The sequence below is a fragment of the Gopherus evgoodei genome, chromosome 7 (assembly GCF_007399415.2).
Source record: "Gopherus evgoodei ecotype Sinaloan lineage chromosome 7, rGopEvg1_v1.p, whole genome shotgun sequence".
NCBI classification, from domain to species: domain Eukaryota; kingdom Metazoa; phylum Chordata; order Testudines; family Testudinidae; genus Gopherus; species Gopherus evgoodei.
The window spans coordinates 66,407,419-66,430,235 of NC_044328.1; the positions used below are offsets into that span (position 1 = coordinate 66,407,419).

The 22,817-nt window shown below is 40.9% G+C and overlaps 1 protein-coding gene across 1 annotated transcript in view; it reads right to left on the reverse strand.

The window, feature by feature from the left end:
• Positions 1 to 22,817, reverse strand: part of ADK (adenosine kinase) — a 637,433-nt gene that overhangs the window by 197,679 nt on the left and 416,937 nt on the right. The gene's annotated exons all lie outside the window — the stretch shown is intronic.

The following is a 22,817-nucleotide window of genomic DNA, read 5'->3' on the forward strand; positions in this document are numbered from 1 at the left end:
GTGGTTCCCAAACTTAAACATCCTGTGAACCCTTTTCACTAAAATGTCAAGTCTCGTGAACCCCCTCTTAAAAATGAGTATTTTCAGGGATTTTCTCTCTTACTTGAGTATAAATTATAAAAGCAGTGATCTTGGAAATACAAAATTTGTTTTTGTGACATGTTTATTACACATTATGTATTAATTATTATTTATCTTTACAGTATTTTTATTGCATTATGAAAATGGCAACACTCTTCCAAGATCTCACTTTTGTAGCTTGTATCATTTTGAGTAAGCCTGTTATAAGACAAGGCTCCTATGTTTCATCAAGGAGTATCAGATGTGAAACAGCATTAAGGTATTTAAGAAGCCAACTCAGAGAGTTCCTTCTACACAAGCATTCAGGTATTGAGCACTTCAGGCAAACAATGCACATTACAACAAAGCTTAAACTTGTTCTTCATAATAATTTTAAAAACAATACTAGCTGCCTATTTAATTTTAAAAACAGCAAAAAATATCCACTTTCCTTTCCATTTCTTATAAGGAGTCTTGAAGGTTAAGTCTCTTCAGTGTCCCATCCTGCTTGGGGTCCCTAGGGACAGTTCTGTCCATCATTAGGGAATTTTTCCCAAGAACCGCCTGTAACATTTTGTGAACCCCCAAGGGTTCACGAACCCCAGTTTGGGAAACACTGATATAGATCTCGGACACTGGTAGGGAATGCTAGTTAATGTAACTATTGCAGGCTCTGTAGATTGTACTTTATTATAGTAGTAATTTTTCAAGATCTTCTCTCTCTCCCAACTCAAATGATGAAAAAAAAGACAAATATAAAATAAGTGTCAAAAATGAAATACTGAATAAACAGTTGAACCAGAAACAAGCCGGTATCTCATTTAATTAAATTTCATTTTACCTTCTTTTTTCACCTTTACTTTATGTTCTCTCACATCCTTAAGTGCATACAGCATCCACCAGTTTTCCACCATTTATTTTGGTCTTGGACTAGTCTGTTTAGGCTTCTGAGTGTCATGTTGATGAATTTACCTCTCTATTTTTCTAAGTAATATTTCTCTAGGTTGTCCTCTTTTTTTCTTTCCAGGTGGTGCCCATGTTATCACTTGCTGTGGAAGTTGTGTTAGTGGCATCCTTAAAGCGTGGCCTATATATGTCCATCATTTTCTTCTTGACATATTTTATGCTTCAGTATGGTTTATTCTCCTTTGAATTTCTGATGTTGCAAGAAACTGTCTTCCATGAACTTCAAAGATCTTTCATAAGCACTTACTTTGGAATGAGTTAATCTTCTCATCAATTTCTGTTGTAGATTTCTATGACTCTGCTCCAGACATGACACCAATATTCAAAATTCAGAGTTGTGTGTCAGTGCCAATCACGCTACTTTTCCAAATCCTCTCAAGCTTAAGATAGTTGTTTGCTGCTTTTGATATTCATTGCTTGACATCTAGCATGCTGTCAATATCGTATTTCTGACTCCATAGATAGGTAAAACGACTTCTTCTAGTAGGTTGACGTCAAAATGAGAACCCTGAATGAAAAGATGTGATGGCTGCCATTTTGAGCTCAACATTCTGAATCTTTGTGACTAAAATTTAACATGCCATGTTGCACTGCACATATACCAATCATCATTTCAAAACCAATTGCAACTTAGTAGAACCAATAATTAAAAGCAAGCAAAATGGTCCTTCATTAAGGAGCAACCACTTACCAAGTGTGGTTATGCAAATAAAACTGGTTTTATTCCTACAAGTGAAAAAATTTGTGACCTCAAATTCCCCCATATGAAACGACAGACTTTGTCCCTGCTCAAAATTACTGATCTCAGTTTGTACATCTAGTGTATTGTGATGATTGATAGTAGCCCATCTTTTATACATTGTTTCAACCAAAAAAGGGACTTTTTTTTTTTTAACTGGTGACACATTGAGTTTACCACGGTAAATAGTTCCATAAAGTTTAATATCACAGTAGGATACCAAGTTAACCATACTATAAGATGCTTCCCTTATTAAAAATAATACCCTTATACCTGCTCAGTTACAGCAGTTTTGCTTTTCCATCACCTTAAAGAGTTCACTAAATAGTCTCAAATTTGATTAAACATACTGAATTAAAGGCAGCAATCACATGTGCTGCCAAGTAACAAGCAGCTGGCAAGTAGGGTCTTGTAAGTGAAGCGCCATTTCAGCCTCATCTATAGCAACACTATTGCAACGCACTAAAAAACAATGATGAAAGGGTTCTATTTTCCAGTTCTCATCACCATATTATTCTTTCTTCACATTAGAATACATCTGTATTTTTATTCCAAGTAATTCAGCTAAAGATCTTAGAAGTTCTATTCATTGACAAATTTTAGTCTAACAAGGAGTTTGAAGATTAAAGATCATTTTGAAAACACTGTCTAAATATTTCCTGTTGCTCCACAATTCCCAGTTTAGCAAATATACAATCACTTCCAAAATCTGGGTTTGATCCTGCCAAGAGCTGAGCGCCCCATTAAAGGCAACAGGAATTGAGGATCCTTTGCATCTTCTTGAGGTGCTCAGCACCTTTCAGGATTGAACCATACAAGCAACCAAGCTGCCTTTCTATTTTTGTATCCTAAAGAATTAAAATGAACAGTTTATATAACATCTTGTCTCCATAGCAATCTCTTCCATCTTTTAGTGTTTCATTTAAAGAGCAGAGTTAGAATTAGAAAAAAAACACATTGTTCCAAGCACAAAATAAAAACCTTTCATGCTAGCATGTTGCCAGCTGTGGATAAACCACATAGTGATCTGCATAAATATTAACCTGGTCAAATAATTAGGCTTCTCACCAATTTCAGACTGAAAACTTGATCTGAACTAAAATACATCTGATTGTAATTTAAGGTACAGAATAGTATCCCCTTGGAATCTAAGTCAGGCCTAAGTCCAACTTTCTCCCCTCCTCTTTTGAAATGCAACATAAGGGTATTTGAGATGCACCAAGTCCAACTTGCATTTCAGACCCTCCACAGTAAATGCCATGAACTCACAAAAGTTGCAAAATTGACTTTTGGGTTTCTTTAAAATAAACTTTGCAGTCTAATTTCATTCCACTCTTCAAAAGGTTTCTTTCCCTCATATTTTTCTTTAAATGAATATTCGGTATTAAAACATTTAGGGATTACAGCTATACTATAGAGAGCTCTTTTTTAATACTCCACCAAGCATAATTTTTCTTTGTAGAAGTAATTTTCGGCTGTTTGTTTCAGGCAGCAGTGCCGAAAAAGAATGTAGGGGAAAATTTGACCGGTCTTTACCCAGAGGGCTGGATTTAAGAAAGCCAGTCAGAGTTTGCATTCCAAGAACTGAAATGGACTTTGGCCATGTCTTGACTGAGGCTCCAATTTCAGCCATGATTGTCCAGCCACCAGCACAGTTGCACCAACGCAACTAGTTTTGATTTGCACCATTGTGGCTTACTATAGTTTCAAATAGGAGTAAGCTCCACCAGTTCAAACAAGTTTTCCTTGTCTATGCTACAGGTTTGCACCAGTGTTGCTACAAGAATGTCTGGCCACAATAGCTGTAATCAAAACAAATCACCACTGTAGACAAAGCCTTTGAAAGTCCATATTCAGATTTCTCTCTGATGCTTAAAACAAGTGGCTTGCAGCATTTTCAAATTAGCAGGCTACAACCAGTATCTAGTAATAACGTAAGGTCAACAAAAGTATATTTGTCAGTCCAAGGAGTGAACATTTAGTAATAAAAATATAAGATTAGGTTATTGGAAAGCAGAGACATAACAGGACAAAGTAACATCAAATTATCGTTCTGTTTCTCATACCCTAGAGCACTGACAACTTCCTAAGTGGCTGGAAGTTATATTTCCTAGTTACACATTAACCAGTGTTTAAAAACATGATTATTGCCTTAAACCTCTCTTGTTATTGTATAGGACACATGAAAACCACTTCTCCTCCATTCTGAAATTGACATTCTCTAGTTACAAATGAACACGTTGTCAACTCCCAACAGAAATGGTTTGAATGGAGGAAGAATATAAAACAGCTAATCAGGAGAACTCTCTTGGCAGAACACACTCATCTTGATGTTTATGGATGAAACCGCCTTTTAGTATTAATGGGAGTTATAACGAGAGGTCACCTACCAGCAGCTGTTATTTGAGGGCAACAGCTATGCATATTCCAACTTGCAGGATTGGCACCTCCTGGTATAGAGCAGTGGAATCTTCTAGAGAGCAGTGTCTGTTGAGGCCACTTGTCTCTCCCTTCCACTCCACTTGTGGATGATTCCCAAAATATAAAAGGGGGAGTGGCCCCAACCACTGTTCAGTGCCTTCTCTAATTTTGGAATTCTTTACCTGAGACACCAAAGAAGTGGGGAACATGGGCAGGGGATGCGAACACGCAGAGGCAACATTCTCAAAGAACAACAGTTACTGGCAAACAACTTCTCTTTCTTCTTCCAGTGGCCTCTGCACATTCCCTCTTGTGGGAGATTAGCAAGCAGTACAGCTCCATAGAAAGGTGAGCTGAGGAGTTCTAGATGGACAAGAACTGCCAAAATGATCATCAGTGCTGAATGGCAGGTCAAGAGAGTATTAGAGGGTGGCCACAATTTTGCTTTCCCTGATCACACCTAGGAAAGGGACAAATTTTTGCTTCAAGTAACAACTTTACGAATTCTATGAAAAGACTAAGCCCCCAAAGGATGCTGTCTTCAGATTAACTGAATATCTTTTACTATGTATCCAGGTGAATAAAAACCTGGTGAATCATACCAATGGATTAAAAGAGACTTGGGGAATACAGACAAGTTTAGTGGCCTGTAAGAGATGAAAACAGAGAAGAGGATACCAATGAAATCCTACTGCAGTTTATAGAGGAATAGCCATGTGACCTGTATTTCACTGAGGCTTGGTTTACACAGTTTTGATACCAAGATTACTATGCTACTTACGGGTGTGATTTTTACTTATACTGGCACTGGACTACTTCAAGCAAGTGGAGCATTTGGAAACAGTGCCAAAACCTTGGTACCAGAGTCAGATGGTTATGGGAACATTAATGCCATGAATTATGGGCATCAAGCAGTTCACCGGGTCCATGGTGCTGGATACTAGATCCTGCACTCTGTTGATCTGTATGGATCAAGGAATTTCTATGGTATCAGACTGTCAGCACCAAATTATGTCAGCCTGTAAGGCTCTGAGGACTTTGGCACAAAGCTGACAGTACCAGAACCTTGGTGCTGAATTAGGCTGACTTGGAGAAATCCAGGAACCTTAGTGCCAGCATAAAGCCCTAGCACTGGGCTAAGGCAGATAAGACCAAAGAGATGGATGCCGCCAGATATAAAGCCATTTAGCTTAGTGGCTGTCTAAAGATGATGCTGGAGGTACACATTGCCAGACTGTGTCAACTGGACCTGAGAGGCCTCCTCCATCACTAGAGCTGTGTGAGGTGGCCCTCCTGCTTCTTTCCATCTTTCACATTCAGGTGTCTTTTTCATAGACATCAGAATGACTGGACACATGTAGTAATTTTCTGCACAAGTAATTTGTCTTGTGAGGTCATCTCTCCTATTTTTATCACATGAAGACCCAGAGGGTTTCTTCTGATTCACACTAAACCTATGCAGCACCAGCAATACTAGATGTGAGTGCAACAAAGTAAGAGTGTCAGAAGTGTCTGCATCATAGGACTGGAGATGGTTGAAACATCTCCTGGAGCCAGGAATACTCCAGCTCTGGTGAAGGTATTTCTCTATACGGTGTTCCATCCAAAGGCACTGATCCTGCAATCACTTGTGCACATGAGAATCTTTATTCACATGCATAGTTCCACTGAACTCAGTAAGAAAACACCCAAGTGAAATTACTCACATGCATGAGCGTTTACATGATCAGGGCCAAGATTTTCTAAAGCCAAAAAGTATTTCTTTAAACTCAAAGCTGAAATCTGTGACTTAATATTCATTTAGACAAACCCAGACTCAGATGACAACAAACAACTATGTATTGTTGGATTATTATTGTTGAATACCATACAGACAATGTTTGTATAAGAATATTTAGAAAACAAAAAATAGGACAAAAAAAAAAAAAGAGGTTAGTTACCTGTAACTGAGGCTCTCCAAAATGTGTGGTCCCTATCTGTATTCCACTGAGAGTTGTACGCACGTGCCATGCATCCGGAGCTGGATATTTTGAAGGTAGTAGTGTCTGTTAGTTCATGCATGCACCCTTGCTTCACTGTTTCATCAGAGGTGTTAAAGGGTAGGGCAGACAGATTGCGCCTTCAGTTCTTTCTCCACTACCAACCAAGAAATCCGCAGTAGAGGGGAAGGAGGGAAGGATTTGAATATAGATAGGGACCTCATACCTCAAAGAACCTCCAGTTACAGGTAAGAAATCTCTTATCTTCGAGTGATGGTCCCTGTTGTATTCCATTGAGGATGAAAGGAAGATGATGGAATCGTGGAACAGAGAACAGCCACACCGAACAAGCCATCGATTGCAGAATCCCGCACCAAGGCATAATGGGAAAAGAGGGTATGTCTGAACTCAATGTGGCCAACCTACATATGTCTGTAAGCAGTACGTCATGACGTGCTGCTGTAGTCAATGCTTGCACTTTTATGGAGTGGGCTTTTACCCCAAGTGGTGGAAACAATCCCAATAACTGATAAGAGTGTAATGTACCCCGAAACCCACTTAGAATGGAGATTGCTTGCCATTTAATCCTGTCCGTTATAGTGATTAGAAGTCTAGGGCAATGGTTCTCAACACGGAGTCTGGGGCCCCTTGGGGGGACCACAAACAGGTTTCAGGGGGTCCACCAAGCAAGGTCAGTGTTACAGTCGCTGGGTCTCAGGGCAGAAAGCTGAAACGCTACCTCATGGGATTGAAGTCCAGGGCCCTGAGCCCTGCCACCCGTGGCTGACGTCAAAGCCTGAACAATGTAGCTTTGCAGGGGTCTCTGTGGCATGGGGACCCAGGCAATTACCCTGCTTTCTACCCACTAACACCAGCCCTGGATTTTATATGCAGAAAACCAGCTATTGTGGCACAGGTGGGCTGTGGAGTTTTTATAGCATGTTGCAGGGTCCTCAGAAAGAAAAATGTTGAGAACCCCTGGTCTAGGGGACCTCCTGAATGATCTTGTCTTCTACCGATAGAAAACTAGGGCCTGGCAGATGTCGAGGGAGTGAAGGTGCTGTTCCTCCACTGAGGAGTGAGGTTTTGGAAAAAAAGCAAGTAAGTGTATGGATTGGTTGAGATGAAAGCGGGATACATCCAGGAAAGCTGGTAGTGCAAGTGGGGAACACATTGACATATGGAGAGGAAGGGGAAACTAGAACTGGCAAGGCCAAAACAGTGTGATCAGATAACTGCTCTCTTCTGTCTGATCTTGTAGGATCATGTGTAGGACATGCAGCAGGAGCAGTAGGGGAGGCATGGCGTAATTTATCTGATCTGACAAGCGGATGACTCATGGGTTGCCTTGGAAAAGAGCGATGAACAGTACTGGGAGCATTTGCTATTGGCACGGGAGGCAAAGATGTCCCTGGTAGGAATCCTCCAGTGGTTGAAAATGTTGATGACCATGGTGTCGTTGATCTCTCATTTGTGGTAGGTCATGAATTTCTTGGTGAGGGACTTGCAATTATGTTTTGAATCCCAGGGAGCTATGCTGCTGACAACAGGATCATGTGGCCAGTGCACCAATCCGAAAGACGAATTGCCTCTGCATAAAGTGCAGGTGACCTTGTGCCCCCTTGTTTGTTGCTGTAGTGAACAGTGGAGGTTTTGTCTGACATGATGAGAACATGATAGGAATAAATGGATGGGAGAAATGCGCAACATGCTGTCCACATCACCCAGAGTTACACAATATTGATGTGCATCTAGAATTCCAGAGAGTGGTCCAAATCACTTGAGTCACATGTTCACCCATGTGGGTACCACCCCATCTGAAAATCGTTGCATCTGTGATGATTGTCATTTTTGGGGAGGACAGAAGGAATGGTGTCCCAGTGCAGACCTGACCTGAGTCTGTCCACCACTGGAAGGAGGAGAGAACCTCGTGGGGAACCATCAGTAGGAAATCCATATTGTGGTGCATGGGAGAATATGTCCTTCTGAGCCACAGTTGTAGGAAGCAAAAGCGGAAATGAATTAAGACAGTAATTTATGTGCAAGCTGTCATGTGGCACAGTAGAGAAAGGTAAGTCCTGGCCAGAACAGAAGGACTGGAAATCACCTTGGTCTTATAGGGCCTGGAACCTGTCTTCCTGTAGGTAGGCGCATGCTGAGATCACGTCAATGCGGCCACCAATAAATGCAAGGGAATGTGTGAGATCCAAAGTCAATTTTTCAATGTTTACACTCACTCCCAGGGAGGAGAAAAGTGCAAGCAACATAGAGGTTGAGGTGCAAGCCCACCCTTCTGATTGCACTGTTAGCAGCTAATTGTCAAGAGAAGGGAACGTAAGGACCCCTTGGTGCTGGAGGTGGGTTCCACTACCAACAAAACTTTGGTGAAGACCCATGAAGCAGTGGTGAGTACGAACAGTAAAACCCTGTATTGGAGGTGATGAAGGTCCACCGTGAATCTTAGGAAACGTTTGTTGGTAGGATGGGTATCCATGTGGAAGTACGCATCATGCATATCGAGAGCTGTAAATCACATGCCTCTTTCAAATGAAACTTTGGCTTGTGTATGAAGCAGCTGAAACGGCAGAGGTCTAAGATCAGTCTCTGTCTGCTCTTCTTCTTGGCAACTTGGAAATAGGTGGAACAGAACCCTGCGCCCTGACCTATCACTCCCCTTTGCAATAGGGAATCCACTTTTAGAGTGAGAATGCTGTTGTGAGAGTGGTCCCTGAAGTGGGGCCAGGGCGGGGGACGTGGATGAGGTAATCTTGTGAACCCGATCATACAGCCATGTCAAATGACATCCAGGACCCATTTTTCCATTGTTATAGCACTCCAAGCTTGTAAAAAGTGTGCTCGATGCCCCTTGAAGGGGGTGGGTCAGGTTTACAGCATGAGGGGGTTGGTGGCTCTCTAGATACTCTCTGAAATATCACTTCTGTGAAGACTAAGTGTAGAATGCTAACGGTTGTGATGATGAACCCAGAGGGTTGGGCCATTGGGTCTTCTGCCATTTGTAAAACTTGCAGTTGAATGCTGGTGTGTAGATACCCAGTGATTACAGAGTGGCTCTGAAGTCCTTGAGGGAGTGGAGGGAATCATTAGTCTTCTGACAGACGAAATGAGACTCATCAAAAGGGAGGTCCTATATGGTGTTCTGGACTTTCTTTGAGAAACCTGATGAAAGCAGCCACAACTTCCTCCTCCCGATGATCCCTGTAAGCCCTAGTGTGCAAACAAGTATTTGCTGCATGCATTGCAGCCTGGAATGTTGTCTTTGCAACTAGCTTTCCCTCCTGAAGGATAGCCTGGAAGTGGACTTGATCGTGCTGGAGAAATCTGTCTGAGAAGTCTGCCAACTTGCCATAGGTAAGAAAGTTATATGTAGTGAATAGAGTCAAGTGATTGGAGATGCGAAATTGAAGGCTCGCAGAGAAGAACAACTTGTGACCCAGAAGGCCCAGTTGTTTGCCCTCTTTGTCCGCTGGGGGGGAATGTGAGTGTTGTTGCTGGGCCTGCTTCTTGGACCCTTTTGCAGGTACATAGTACCTCTTCTCTGCCCCCTTGAGGGTGGGTGTGCAAGTGGCTGGAGTGTGCCAGACACACTGGACTGGTTGAAGAACCATTGATTGGTAGAGCCACTCTTGCTGGTAAGATTTCAAGCAGCTGTTTCTCCTGTACTTCCTCCAGTGGAATGTGGAGGGCATCAGCCACCCTACATAACAATTCCTGGAACTGATGGTAGTCATCCGGGGGTAAGAAGGGAGTCAAAGACACTGCGGCGTTTGGAGACAATGAAGGGAACCACTCTGGTTCTGGTGTATTGTTGGAGTCGGACTAAGCGGTGCATCCTTTAGTATAGGTTCAGAATGACTACTTGGTGACAGTTGAAGAGGTGATATGGGGGACTCCTCTCAAGCGGAACAAGAAGGTTCCAAAGGCAGATACTGCAGTTATGACCCCCAGTACAGTCAAACAGGCAGATCTCTCGGTTGCTGTGGAGGGTCCCAAGAGGTGGGGTGCCAATGGCTCCGTTGCTTCGGAAAGGGAGGGTCTTGCTATTAAGTCGGCAGAACCTTAGGTTAGTCATATTGGTGGTATGGGAGGACCAGGCCCTGGGCTCCATCTGAGTCCTCCAATGCTGAAAAATCAGAGCCCAGTTTGAATTGCAGTGACACTGGAACTGTGGGAGCTGTAGGTGAACAGGCAGTAACATGACCTGAGAGAGAATATGCAGGAGACCATATCCCCCTAGGAGGCGATGGCACTTGAAGATGTGGAGATCTCACCTTCTCAAAGGCAAAGAGTTCATGAGGTTTGGGGGCTGACTCAAGTCTCCCCAGTATCAGTGGTATGCACTCCACAGTCAGAACAAGAGCTGGAATGGAGGACTGCTTCAGAACCGAAGGTTCCCTTGACTTCAGTGGAGCTGACCTGGAAGGAATATGCAGCTTGGTGGACAGAACAGGCAAATCCGATGGTCTGTGCGACTTCTTATTGTGTTTGTGAGCACTGGAACATGCTGCTTCTCTGTGACAGGAACTAGGGGATGGAACAGTATCCTTCTTGGGTCTGGAAGACGACTTACTGCCACACTGATGTGCACACTTCCTTGTCTCACAATAGGTTCCAGCACGGGGTCTATAACACTGGTACCCGTGGAACCAGACTGGAGCTCTGCGGCGGGAGGTGCACTACTTGATTGCTCAGGCTGATGTACAGGGGGTTTCCCAGCCTGAATCCAACTGCGGCCTCATGGCAATCTCCATGAGATGCTTCTTGAGGCAGAGAGCCCAGCCTTCCCAGATACAACTTGGGAAGGAGAGGCAGATACCGAACCTGAATGCAAATGTGGGCTTCCCCCAAACAGCAACAGCAGCATAGTTGCTCATCGCTGATCAAGAATGAGCAAGGGCAGAGATTGAACCCCAGGATCTTCAGCATAATCTAGAATCCTGGTGTGGGTGCTGAGAGGGTGGAGGGAGTGGGAGATTGGCAAAACAGCATCCCAAAATCCTTAAAACTACTACTTTCAGTAAAACTACTACAAAAATAACAAAAAATACTATTTACAAGAATAAAAGTCTTTTTTCTGTGTTTTAGAAAGTATGTCACAAGAAAATAGTAGAGGCTTCAACTAAGACCAAGCAGCAATGAGAAGGAACTGAAGGTGCAGTCAGACTACTCTGCCCTTTATCACCTCGTATGAAACCATGAGGCGGAGGAAGGGGACACGAGCAGACCAATGGAAACCACTACTTTCAAAATCCCCAGCTCCACATGTTTGACGCATGTGTATAACCCTCAGTGGAATATAATAGTAACCATCATTCAAAGCAGAACTGAAACAGTTTACATAAAAAAAATAATTCATAGCCATCTGAGCCAATGGATTTTGAGTCATGATAGTCTGGACTGATTTTCAAACAGCATTTGATAACAATATAGAAAAACTAAGGGAGAATCAAAATATTTAACTGTCAGAAACAAATATAAAGCTGCCTGCTGCCATTTAAAACAGGTTCTATTCTGCCAACACGAAAAGAAAAATTCTTTAATCCAAACTTATTTTATCGGAAACATTTACAGAAATATGCAATTTCAATTACACCACCTTCATCTATCAAAAGGATGGACGTTTTCTGTACATACAGACAATAAAATGTTGCGGTAATGAAAATCCTAATATAAGCCCTGATTCAACAAAGCACTTAAGAACTTGCTTAACTTGGGGCTGGTCTACACTAAAGTTCGGCTGGCTTAACTATATCGCTCAGGGCTGTGAAAAATTTCATGCCTTATGCAATGTAGTTAAACTAACCTAAATCCCAGTGTAGACACCACTAGGTTGACAGAAGAGGTGGATTTACAAAGTGATAGAAGAACTCCTTCTGTTGCGGCAATCAGTGTCTACGCTACAGCAGCACTGCAGCTGTGCTCCTGTAGCATTTCTAGTGTAAACATAGCCTAAGCATGTGACTAGTCCCACTGAAATCTGTGTGGCTACTTAGATGCTTAAAGTTAAGCTCATGCTTAAGTCCTCTGCTGAACTGAAGTCATAACTCACTAGGCCAGATCTTTTGCTCAGGTTAAATCTCCTTTGATCTTCAATGCCACAAAGGGGACTTAAAGCTATCGTAATCAGACAGATGAACAATCCCTTATCATAGTGTAGCCTTGCACCATCCATTCCTCCCCCTGTAAACCTAGTGAGCATATAAAGGGCATGCATGGAGTAAAGCTGGCGAACAATGCGCTCTGGCAATCCTAGACCTGCAAAATGATCCTTCAAGGAATTATTCTAGCTAGGATACATTAGAGCAAGCCCCTATTAGTATATCTTCCCCATGGAGAAGGTAGAAAGGTGGTTGTAGAAAGTAGGAAGGTGGACGGTAGAAAGATGGCCCTGCCTGTAGCACTCTCCCGTGGAAGGCTGTGGCAGAACGGGCACATCTGCCTCAATTTTCCTCCTTCCCAGTTCCCAGTAACTCCACTAGAAGATTTCTTAACTCGCTAATACCTTCCTTGGGGCTGGTTTATTACTGAAACGTGGTTTAAATAAGCCGTAACAAAGGTCCTAAACACAGTTCATTTCTCACATCCACTGTACATAGTCTTTAAAATCCCACATTTTTTCATCCATCAACATAGTACATGGCATGCTCCAGCATCTTCCACCACTCACGGCCTCTTCTTTGGTCTTGTCCTGGCCTTTTACCAGGACAGCCACCCCAACCCTTTCAGTTGGAGTGCAACCCTGCTCTTACCAGTGGGAGGCCCCACAATCTCTTTCCTGGGAGTCTGTCCTCACATGGGGAGCATCTCTCACTCCCTCAGGCTCTCTCATTGTTCTCCTGGTTCCTGTTCTCCTCTCTGCTGGTCCACTGTTTTCAGCCCTTGCTGGCTTAGAAATCAGCAGGCAACTCCCTCTGTTGTTCTCTGACATTCAGCTCCCTCCAGCTCTGGCTCTCTGGCCTAGGGACGTCATCTGGCAAACCCTACCTTCTTGATCTCCTGCCTACCCCCAGGAACTACCCACTGCTGCCTTCAGAGACCACCTGGTCTCTCATCCGCCAGTCTCTCTCCCCCAGGCAGCTCTTGCTGACTCTACCACTGTCCTGATCAGTCTCTTCCATGTAGGGTCCAGATTCTGCCTTTCCGGCCCAACTGGAGTCAGCTGATGAGTCATAAGTGCACTAGTCTCTTCCCTCTTAAAGGGCCAGTGCCACCCTAAGGCTGAGGAAAAGAGAAACCTTTGCTTCCCATCATTTGAGCTGCATGGAGCACGAGCCTGATGCAGCTCAGAATCCATCTACTGTATATCATTGCTCATAACTCTAAAACATTCTTCCTTGGAGTTAAAACTTCCATTGGTAGTTTTGAGGCAGGAGGTGAATTTTCTTAAAGTTAATAGAAAACCCCTTTACTTGTATTTGAGTTACATGTATGGATGTGGGGGGAGAGGGAGAGGAACAGGGAGAACAATTTGAAAAAAATCATCTTTAAATCTTGAAATGTCTTGGTACAGTATTACTCAGGACATACTATATTGCCAGAGAAATGAGTTTAATAGACCAGGCAACTTTTTCCTCAGTTTTGAACATTTAAATTAATAATCTAAAAATATATAAATGTAATCTTTTATAGCTTAGTTATACAGAGTATCAGGTATAGTAGGTACCCGAATGACTTAGGTATTAAAATACTGCTGTTGTAAAAAACCCTAAAATATTAAACTTAAACAAAACAACACAAAAACAAGTGTGAACTTTCTTTAATGAAGGTGGTTTTTGTTGTTTTCTTTTTTTTTAAATATCTTGTACTTCACCTAGGAGGAGAAAACAATCTACACAGAACATCCACCACATACTTACAAAATGGTTAGGCAGTAAATGGGTGCAGTACATGAAAGCTGTTAAAACTCCATACTCTTTTTCCTCAGGATCACTAAGTGCCTACACAGTGCTCATTGTATTTTCAAATTACATTTTATCTCCTAGTGATCAGCAAATGGCTATTTAATGAAATATAAACCACTGGTTTCCACTAGTTCCTACTGGAGACAGTTGTTTTAAATCAGAAAGCAAAGATGGCTAAAATGCAACAATTTCTCTGAGTAATAGTTTTGGCTCACTGCAGTTTGCATTGTTTATTTTTATGAAAGTATCACTTTATAACTGGAAAATGACTAAGCTGTAAGCTATTGTTTTATCATTCTGAGTGGCCAGTGTTTCTGTTTTTGATAAAAGTCAAGTTTCAAACAGTTTTCAGTAACATAGGAAAAAGCTTAACTATCAGTAAATGTGCTTATATTGACCCTGACATTTTCTTCTAAAATGGTGCCAACATGTCAAAAGGAGAGGATTGCTTTCAGACTTGAACAGTGTTTTTGTTGCTGAAGCAAACGCTGATTGCTGCCATATTAGTATCTATCAGATTGCAACAGTAGCATAAAAACTCATACGAAATATTGATATTAGATGATGAATAGAATTATTCTGTGCACATTTTAGCAACTTTTTAATTCCTTAAGCAATTTAGAAATGCATTTCAGGTAAAATTACTGTAATGGTTAAGCTATGCATTCTTCAGGAATTTCTATCAGTCAAACCTAGGACAAAACAGCAACATGATTTTACATATGAAATCTGTTAAATTATTGTGTCTGAGCACATTCACTTACAGAACAAAGACACACAGAGAGAGAAGCAACAGACTGGTAAGGGAAAAGACTGGTGAAGGGAAGTCCCTATCGTTTTTTTCCTCTTTTCATTCTCCCCAGACAAAGGGCTTCAGTGTCACAATGGCTCTCATTTTGGCAAGGAGGGCTAGATCCTTACGTCTGTCTCTGAGTTAGCTACAGAAGGTCTCCACCATTCCCTAAAGGCTAAATGCACAGATTTACCAGATGCAGGAACTGGGATCCCTGTGTTGTTCTGGCTCCAGAAACTGGATCTTGTAATGATTCCAAGATTTTTTTTCCCCCCCTAGTTTCCACATGTTCAACATTTGTATTGTCATCAATAAGCTGACTTCAGATTTTTGTATATTCCCTGAATGAATAAATCTCTGCTGCTCAGGGCAATAGAAAGTAGGCTATTATGCCATATGAGGGGTATATGTATGCAAGAATTAAGCATATATTAAACTACTGATGAAATAAACGGGAGTAAAAGTCATATACAATAAACTGTAAGGTCTAAAATACCATGTGCCATCTGTATGGGAATTTGCCCACTTTCAGCAGACATGATTCCAGTGGACAGGCAGCATATAATTCACAGGCATTCCTGGACATTGCCCTCTTGACATACTTTATCTTGCGCAACAAAGGCTAGCAGTAAATTATTGAAGAGCAGAGTGTTTCATAGAGATGCCCTTCCAATATACAATATGAAAACATCTATTCACAAATGAAGTAGATCAGAGAAGAAAGCACGTCAGGGGAGTGTTGAAGCCCATAGTGAGATTGCCCAGTTTTTTACCCATCAGTATAGTTTTATGGTAGAAAGTTTGCTGTGTAAGAGTTAAGAGTCTGTATTTGTTTTCATTATAAACCAAGTTACAAATTTATCTGGGATGAATTTAGCACACAAAAGGTCAGACAAACAGCATAGTAAAAATAAACATGTTTCCTTTATAGTGTGGTTCTACTCTGAACCCCCCACCCCCACAAAAATGGAAGTGTGGGTTCCATGTTTAGTTTCTCTCAATGATTTCCATATCAAAAGTGCTCAGTTTACAAGTAAAATCTTTTTCTGTCACCTTGTGCATTCAGACTTAGCAAAGGGATTACTTGCAAAGTAAGATACTTATTCATTGTGAGTAAAGGTGGCAGCACTATATAGTGAATGTACTACATCCTGTATTAAAAGAGTAAACAAGCACTTTCTCTACTTTCTTTACATGTTGATTCCCCTTTATAATAGCTGCTACCTCTTATATTTACACTGGTGTCTGAGTTTGAGCCTAGCCTTATGCCTTAATCCATATATAGAACAAAGATCTACATATTTCCATTGGTGACTAATAGTAGGTTCATATAATTACTAATACGCTTCAAAAGATCTTTCTTTGAAGTAACTTTCATTCATATGATTGAGGAGCTGTCACAATATTAGAAGTTCTGGTTGGCTATTTAATGTAAAACAAAGTCCCCTCTGAAATCTGATAACTGCTATCCACTCATTGACCACTTTCTGACAATTCAGTGTCTTTCTGATCTTTCATTGACTCAACAAAGTCAGTTTCGCAAAAAAAATTATCAATGGTCAATATTTAAATATTGTAAACATGGGAATTATTATTTGCTGTTACGTCACAATATGCTATGTGTTCTACATACAAAAAATTAGGAATGGTCCTTGCCCAAAAGGTTTATACTCTATATCCTGGGTTCCTACAGTTAACAACTGTCTCAATGAACTCAGTGAGCAGGCAGTTCTAGAGTTTCATGCAAAAGATTAAAATACATTTCTTCAGCAAATATGGTCTTTACACTAAAAATAATACCTTTGACATGTTTTTTATTGAAATACTGTAGATTTTTCATACAAAATATATTCTGTGGTTACAAAAATGCATTTTGCCTGCATCAGTCATTTCAACACTGCTTTTCCTAATATTTTTCAATATGCAGAGAATTTGTGAGGAAGTGTTGTTAGGGCATAAGATGGAATCAGAACTCATGAGTTTTATTTTCTGCGAAACCTTGGTCAAAAAATCTTTTGGTGCCTCTCTTTACTCAACTGAAAAATTGATATAATAATATTGGAGCTTCCTTTGCAAAATTGTTGTGAGGTTTAATTAATTAACATTAGTAAAGGGTTTTGAGATGCTATGTCGAAAGGTGTTACAGAATGCAGAGTATTATCAATAAAATATAAGCTGCAAATCAAACAAGATAAAAGGCAATCTGCTTTTCCTTCCTCACTCCTACACCCCAAAACTGTACTCTACTTTCTTGTATATAATATATTGCCTTTTTTATTCCTGCCTTGGGATAAAAAAAAACAACAACTAAAATCTGGATAGCAATGAGAAAACTGTCTTATCTTAATCTCTGAAACAGTTTTTGTTGGTTAAAAAGAAAGAGAATGAGAAGTTGCCCCTTCTCCCCTCCCTCTATCTATCAATCAGTTGGAAAAAAAAAATCTTTACTCAATTTAGGGAAGCTCAATGCACACCTATAAAAAAAAGGGGAACATGTCATTGAGACTCAAATCAGGACCATACACTCTATGTTTCATATTGTAGGAATCTTTAAATGTGTAGTTAAGGATACCATCCATTCTGACTAGGAACATTAAGCTGGATTTTCAACTTCAATTTCCTCTATTTTGAGCTTAATCCTAGAGTAATTATTCTCGTAACTGGCGTTTTGTTGAGTCAGGAATACAGAATAAGAGTTTGTGTGGTTAAACGGGACGCTTCATGTTAGTCTAACTTTTTTTGGTGTGGTTTCTAACATCAATGTAATTTAGCATCTTATTAATTATGTGAATATCAACCATATGTTGAATTCATTGAAGTTTGGGGTGAATGGACTATTTATAGAACAGTATTAACTGTGTATTGATAAAATCAATATCATGAATCTATAAAGAAAAGTTTCTAATTCTTTGTAGGTTTTAAAATACCTAATGTTTATAATCTATAAGGGAACATTTAAAACAAACCTATTTCCTTGTTTATTCAAACAGCCCTGGACAAGAAAAACAGGAATGTGAATAATTTTAAATTATTTAGATTTAGAATGGCACAATCATTCATTTCATAGATATAGGTTAAATACTAAAGATTGGGAAAAATGGCTGGCCCATACATTATTACATTACTAGACAAAATCACCCTTGGCTGTCTGTGTATCAAAAGAGCTTGTAAAAACTTGGATCATTTGACATGATTTTAAAGGGTCTTGGAGAGCTATTCAAAACGTGAATATTATTCTTGCTGACACAAGATTTGTCTGTCCTTGACATTCTGATGGCTTGAAAAGCTGAAAAATTCTTTTGCACTGGACATTTCTTGAGAGGTGGAGGGGTTGGTGGGAGAAGGAGAAACTATCTGAAACTGTCCTCCTATTTATCAAAAAGAGACAGAAAAAAGAGACATCCTATTCTATGCAGAGCATATTAATTGGGCACTTTTACTGTTGGGATTCCCTGATGCTTCAGAAGAGTGCTGAGAAATGACACCAGCTCTAGGCAAAAACAATTGATCCATATGAACAAATAAAGGAATAAATCAAAGAGCATAGAAAAATAAATCAACTTCATGTGAGCACCATGTCCTCTGTATCATATGAATTTCCATGTATATTAAATAGTTCCTGTGTAAAACAGTGCTATATCTGGATTCAGTACATAAAACGTACAGAGTGTACTAAAATATTATGTATAGTTTCCAAGTGATGTAGACATTGAAAAATTTTAGCTAAAAAACCCCCACACCTTTGAGATCTTGACGGTGTAATCATGTAGCAGCATGGAGATTAAATATAAATCAAAGTCGATTACCATCGTCTTTAGAACACATTTCAAGAGCCCTGAAGAAAGAGCATATTATTTCACTAATAATGATCACATAATCAGAGGAACCCAGGGGATTCAGGGGGCCAGGGGCAGGGCCGGGTCTCTGGCAGCAATTCAGGGGTGGGTCCCTCTTGGAGGGAAGGACCCGCCACCGAATTGCGGCTGAAGAATGAAGCGGCAGCGGTAGAGCTGCTGCCAATCGTGTTTTTTTTCTTTCCTCCCCCTCCCCCGCTGCCACTTGCAGCAGTGCTTGTATTCACCGGGCGGCGCTCCAAGGCTTCGGCACCACTTCAGTGGCAGGTCCTTCACTCACTCCGAGTCTTCAGCTGCACTGAACGACCCTCTGCCGAAGACCTGGAGCGAGTGAAGGGCCCGCCTCCAAAGTACTGCCAAAAACCCGGAGCGGCTCGCGGGGCCCCTCTGGGGCCCAGGGCAAATTGCCCCACTTGCCTTGCCCCCTCACCCCGGGCAGCCCTCCACATAATCAAAAGGACTGCACTCTGATAATGGAGCATAGTAGGTGTTAAAAAAATGAATAAATAACAAAAAAAAATTACTGAAGCTTACTGTACTGTACAAAAGCAAGCCATATTCTATTTTAAGTGAATTCGTTCCTAAGTAAAGCAAAATCACAAAGGACAAAATAGTACCATATAGCCACAGACATATACTATATATTTTAAAATGTTATTTTGTAAAACAAAAAAAAAAAACCCAAACAAACCCAGTACCAGATTCTAGTGTTATACCAGAGAAAATGCAGAATAGCTCCATTGGAGCTCTTCTGAACTGATTTCAATTAGGGTAGCTGAGACTATAATCTGGTCGACACTCTGTATTTGATAACATTTTTGGAGAAGAACACCATCCAAAATGTATTTTTTATAGCTGCAAGTAAAGAACAGTTCATACATTTACTAATCACAGTTTCTTTGCGTCAACCTCTAAAGCTGATGCTCAGTTCAGCTGAGCTGTCAGATGGTAAGGATTAAACTGCTAGCTAATCACCAAGCACAGGATCCAAGTGAACAGGTACTTCTAGAAGAAAAAATGGTTGCTCATTTTACAATAATTGAGATCTTTGAGATGGTCTATCTATGTGGATCTCACACTTGTTGCACATGAACCCAAGTGAAAGAGATCAGAATCTTTTAACAAGTAGTGTTCACTGGGGCTGCACATGTACCTATATTTCCTCGTGCCACCCCTTTGAGGGCAGAGCGACTCCAACTGCCATTCAGTACCTTTGCCACCCAGAATCAGGGAAAAAGGGTGAAGTCATGGGATCCACAGGGATGGAACATGTCGAAAAACCACAATCTCCCTTGAAAGAATGTGAGGTGATGTCTGACAGCCAGTGTTACAAAGGTTCAAAAGGCCATGTTGCCAAGTAACTGGAGACAGGCTTTTACCAAAGTTAATGGATGAGGCCGAAGATCCACTATGAAGTGCTGAATAGTATAAAATCTGGGGAAGGTAGAACTCTGAATCAAGAATTGCTCCTGTGAACTCTGTCCATCGTGTAGGAGTAAGAACAGTTTTGCTGTGGCTGTCCCCGAGACCCAGTGAAGTAAAGAATGGAAGAACTATGCCTTGGTCACTTGATGAGCTGACTTCCTCTGTATCAGCCAATCATGGAGGTAATTGGGTAAACATAAAGGCCATATCTTCTTAGATGAGCAGCTATAAAAAAAGATACATTTTGTGAATACTCTGAAGGTACTGGAGAGATCAAAAGGGAGCACTCCCGTTACCACAAAACATAGATAATTCCTGTGAGCTGGATGGATAGACACACCAGAAGTAACTGTCCTGTAAGCCAAGAGTTCTGAACCAATCCATGGGACCTAAGGAAAGTATAAAGAATGTGAATATCACCATGTAGAATATGAAGTTATTGATAAACCTGTTGAGATACATGAAGTCCAGGATAGGTCACAGACCTCCATTCTTCTTGAGAATTTGGAAGTATAGAGAATAGAACACTTTTTCCCTGGAATGCAGGATGCACTGTTTCTATTGCACCCACGTGAATTACAGAATCCACCTCTTGTTATAGCAGACTCTCTTGAGAATGGTCCTTGAAGAAGGATGGGGGTAGAGAGGAGGCAGAGACTAGAACTGGATGACATGACTTCCTTGAATGACTATGACAACCCCCTAGTCCATCCTAATTCCAGTCTACACATCCTCAAAACAAAGTGAGTACCAAAAGGAGGGGAGAAGGGATAGATATCCTTGCAGATTAATACAGACCCCTTGACATCACATTTGCTGCATCTAGTTAAGTCCAGACTGTGATGTTGCAGTGGAAGAGAAAACACAATTCCTTTTCTGGCAGTGTGGTCTCTTCTTGACAATTTGGTTGATTTTTTTGATAGTAGAAATGTATTAATGGGCAAGGAGTATCAAAACCAAACACACTGGAAACAATAATGTGAAGCAACACAAACCCCAACAAAGAAATGGCATACCCAAAAAGAACAATATAGCAAATGCAGACTTTTATTGGGAGCATTCTTCATCCAAGAATATTAAAGGAACTAGCACACAAAATTGCAAGCCCATTAGCAAGAATGTTTAATGAATTTGTAAACTCAGGGGTTGTACCATATGACTGGAGAATTGCTAACACAGTTCCTATTTTTAAGAAAGGGAAAAAAAGTGATCCTGGTAACTACAGGCCTGTTAGTTTGACATCTGTAGTATGCAAGGTCTTGGAAAAAATTTTGAAGGAGAAAGTAGTTAAGGACATTGAGGTCATTGGTAATTGGGACAAAATACAATATGGTTTTACAAAAGGTAGATCGTGCCAAACCAAACTGATCTCCTTCTTTGAGAAGGTAATAGATTTTTTAGATAAAGGAAACGCAGTGGATCTAATTTACCTCGATTTCAGTAAGGCATTTGATACGGTTCCACATGGGGAATTATTAGCTAAATTGGAAAAGATGGGGATCAATATGAAAATTGAAAGGTGGATAAGGAACTGGTTGAAGGGGAGACTACAATGGGTCATACTGAAAAGTGAACTGTCAGGCTGGAAGGAGGTTACTAGTGGAGCTCCTCAGGGAATGGTTTTGGGACCAATCTTATTTAATCTTTTTATTACTGACCTTGGCACAAAAAGTGGAAGTGTGCTAATAAAGTCTGTGGATGACACAAAGCTGTGAGGTATTGCCAATACAGAGAGGGACCGGGATATCCTATAGGAAGATTTGGATGACCTTGTAAACTGGAGTAATAGTGGAAAGTGCAAGGTGATGCATTTAGGGATTAATAACAGGAACAACTGTTATAAACTGGGGAAGCATCACTTGGAAGTAACAGAGGAGGAGAAGGACCTCAGAGTATTGGTTGATCACAGGATAACTATGAGCCACAAATGTGATATGGCTGTGAAAACAGCTAACGTGTTCTTGGGATGCATCAGGCGAGGTATTTCCAGTAGAGATAAGGAGGTGTTAGTACTGTTATACAAGGCACTGGTGAGACCTCATCTGGAATAATGTGTGCAGTTCTGGTCTCTCATGTTTAAGAAGGATGAATTCAAACTGGAACAGGTTCAGAGAAGGGCTACTAGGATGATCCGAGGAATGGAAAACCTGTCTTATCAAGAGACTCAAAAGAGCTTGGCTTGTTTAGCCTAACCAAAAGAAGGCTGATGGGAGATATGATTGCTCTCTATAAATACATCAGAGGGACAAATACCAGGGAAGGAGAGGAATTATTTAAGCTCAGTACCAATGTGGACACAAAACCAAATGGATATAAACTAGCCAGCAGGAAGTTTAGATTTGAAGTTAGATGAAGGTTTCTAACCATAAGAGGAGTGACGTTCTGGAGCAGCCTTCCAAGGGGAGTAGTGGAGGCAAAAGACATATGTGGCTTCAAGATTAAGCTTGATAAGTTTATGGAAGGGATGGTATGAAGGGATAGCCTAATTTTGGCAATTAATTGATCTTTGACTATTAACGGAAAATATTCCCAATAGCTTGTGATGGGACACTAGGTAGGGTGGGATCTGAGTTACTACAGAGATTCCTCCCTGATATCTTCCCAAGCAGATGGTGTGCTGAGGTCTATGGGTATATTCAAGCAGTGAGTGAGTGGGTAAGG